The following is a 3561-nucleotide window of genomic DNA, read 5'->3' as shown; positions in this document are numbered from 1 at the left end:
CGCTAAAATTCAAGGGAGGGACTTCCACAAAGGCTTGTTCTAGATTTTTTCGTCTGATTGGGTTGACTTTTTTTTGCTCCCTCACAGACTTCTCTCCCTCAGTATATGAATGCTAGTACAGTTCGTAATTGTATAACTATTTGAAAGGTGATCGATCGAATCAGATGTGTTCTGTCCACTATTATGTCATAGAGCTATGTATACTTTGAATTTTTATCAGTCATGTCATTATGCTTAACAACAGAACAACCTTCACTGCTATCAGTAGAAATGTATGTGTGCTGACATGGTACAACGAACAACGTTTTATTGCTGACATTTTTTTACTATATAAAGTCATACTTACAGGGATTACTTTGACATCTATTATTTTTGTTTGCTTTTCACTGACAATTCAGATGATCTCACAATTAATATATCTTGAAGGGAACCCAGTTGTCTCAACCTTTTTTGTTTACACATTTTGCTCTGTCTGGAGTACCCCCGAGGTACCCCCACGTACGTTTTACCAGTACCCTATGTGGATAGGCCAAGTACCTCCAGGGGTACATGTAGGCTACCCCAGGTTGAAAACCACTGTTCTATAATGCACTTTTTTTTATCATGCTTGAAAATAGTAGGGGAGTGAACTCAAAAGGGCATTAAAGCACAAGTCTCCTTGTGTGTACACACCTGCACTATCTCACCCAGTCAGTCCTCACTGAAGGTTGATTATGCAGCATGTTTTGGTGTGGTGTAGTATCAGCCAGGGTGTGGGAAAGCCTGTGTGAATCCAGCAGATTACTGTAGCCTGTCCACCACACCCATCCTGTCAGTTTAGTCAATCTCACACACACACACTAGAGAATGACCGATAATCGGCCGGGCCGATATATCAGGCCGATATTGACTTTTTCTAGTCTATTGGCCCTTCTCTATCGGTTTTGCCGATAGTCCCGCTACATAGCAAAACTGCTGCTCTATGCCAGCCGCCACTCACCACCTGAGCCATGACCACTGCACAAGGCAGGGGAATGTCTAGCTGGGAAAATCAGCAGAAGCAACAAGCTAGCTAATTTTTCAACTGAAAGGTGCGGTATTGAGAAATGGAGGAATTGACACAGTGACCAAAATGTAACACCTGTTGCAAATATTAATAAGTCTTGTGTTGACGTGCCTATTCTTTAACACACACACATGATGTAAATGCAATACATAAGCTAGCTATGTAACCTGTTAGCAAAGATTACAATACCTAACCCTTTCATCTGTGGTGTTAGCTAGCTAGTTATATTAGCTAGTATACTAGCTAGCTGGCTAGATAAACATGGTGCTAAGATATCAGATAGGAGATAATAACCAACGTAGCTAGCTAACGTTAGCTAGTTATTATTTTGAACAAGCACCATTTTTGGCAACAAGACATCTGACTTGCGGTGTAACGTTAGCTATTTACTGTTGTGCTGATCTGACCAGCGAGAATCGTATCCTTAAATTGACAGTTGATAGTCGGATTAGATGACTGTCATAATAGGAAAATAAGTGTTTTAAAATTCCTAAATAAAGGTTGGCGATAGATTTAGATACCTAAGAATCTTTCTGCATGTTTATGGACAAAGAAAGCTGTAGATCAGCGTGTGTATGTGTGCTGACTGTGCGGCCACGCACTTCTCCAACTCAACTATCCGATAATATGTTTTTCTCAACTAGATTGGCTGTCTAACGTTTGACTATTGTCAGAAATTCAGTTTACGTCTGCCAACTTCTTTATAGGTAGGACGTTTGTCACTCATAGCCCCCAGATAACTAACGTTAGCTAGCTAAACTTGTAATGTTAAACTCTTTAACACATTACCAACAACAACAACGAGACAGCCTACATGGAGGAGGTGAAGGCCCTGGCAGAGTGGTGCCAGGAAAATAACCTTATCACTCAATGTCAACAAAATGAAGGAGCTGATCGTGGACTTCAGGAGAGCAGAGAGAGCACGTCCCTATCCACATGGAAGGGGCTGCAGTGTCGAGGGTGAAAAGCTTCAAGTTCCCCGGCGTGCACATCACTGACAAGCTGAAATGGTCCACCCAAACAGACAGTGCGGTGAAGAAGTCACAACAGTGCATCTTCAACCTCACTTGGCTTTTACAGATGCACCATTCAGGGCATCCTATCGGGCTGTGTCATCGCCTGGTACTGCAACAGCACCGTCCGCAACTGCAGGGTTCTCCAGAGGGTGGTGCGGTCTGTCCAACACATCACTCTGCCTTCCCTCCAGGACCTCTACAGCGGCCAAGAAAATTATCAAGGACCTCAGCCATCCAAGCCATGGCCTGTTCACCCTGCTACCATCCAGAAGGAGGAGACAGTACAGGTGCATCAAAACTGTGACAGAGAGACTGAAAAACAGCTTCTATCTACTGGCCATCAGACTGTTAAATAGTCACCACTTGCCGGCCTCCTCCCAGTACCCTGCCCTGAACTTAGTCACTGTTACGAGCCGGCTACCATCCTGTACTCTACATTGCACCTGAGACTGCTGCCCTATGTACAGTGCATTCGGAAAGTATTCAGACCCCTTGAAGTTTTCCACATTTTGTTACGTTACAACCTTAATCTAAAGGTGATTCAATTGTTTTTCCCCCTCATCAATCTACACACACTACCCCATAATAACAAAGAAAAAGGTTTTTAGAAATGGTAACACATGAAATATCACATTTACATAAGTATTCAGACCCTTTACTCAATACTTTGTTGAAGCACCTTTGGCAGCGAATACAGCCTCGAGTCTTCTTGGGTATGACGCTACAAACTTGTCACACCTGTATTTGGGGAGTTTCTCCCATTCTTCTCTGCAGATCCTCTCAACCTCTGTCAGGTTGGATGGGGATCGTTGCTGCACAGCTATTTTCAGGTGTCTCCACAGATGTTCGATCGGGTTCAAGTCCAGGCTCTGGCTGAGCCACTCGAGGACATTCAGAGTTTTGTCCCGAAGCCACCCCTGTGTTGTCTTGGCTGTGTGCTTAGGGTCATTGTCCTGTTGGAAGGTGAACTTTTGCCCCAGCCTGAGGTCCTGAGTGCTCTGGAGCAGGTTTTCATCAAATATCTCTCTGTACTTTGCTCCATTCAGCTTTCCCTCGATCCTGACTAGTCTCCCAGTCCCTGCCGCTGAAAAACATCCCCACAGCATGATGCTGCCACCACTATGCTTCACCATAGGGATGATGCCAGGTCGCAGTTGTAAATGAGAACTTGTTCTCAACTGGCTTACCTGGTTAAATAAATAAATAAAACATTTAAATGCCAAGTTTCCTCCAGACGTGACACTTGGCATTCATGCCCGAAAAGTTCAATCTTGGCTTCATCAGACCAATACATCTTGGTCTGAGAGTCTTTAGGTGCCTTTTTGCAAACTCTAAGTGGGCTGTCATGTGCCTTTTACTAAGGAGTGGCTTCCGTCTGGCCACTCTACCATAAAGGCCTGATTGGTGGAGTGCTGCAGAGATGGTTGTCCTTCTGGAAGGTTCTACTGTACCATCTCCACAGAGGAACTCTGGAGCTTTGTCAGAGTGACCAACGGGTAC

The sequence above is a fragment of the Oncorhynchus masou genome, chromosome 5 (assembly GCF_036934945.1).
Source record: "Oncorhynchus masou masou isolate Uvic2021 chromosome 5, UVic_Omas_1.1, whole genome shotgun sequence".
NCBI lineage: Eukaryota > Metazoa > Chordata > Actinopteri > Salmoniformes > Salmonidae > Oncorhynchus > Oncorhynchus masou.
The sequence above is the reverse complement of the archived record's forward strand: the minus strand, read 5'-3'. Positions refer to the sequence as shown.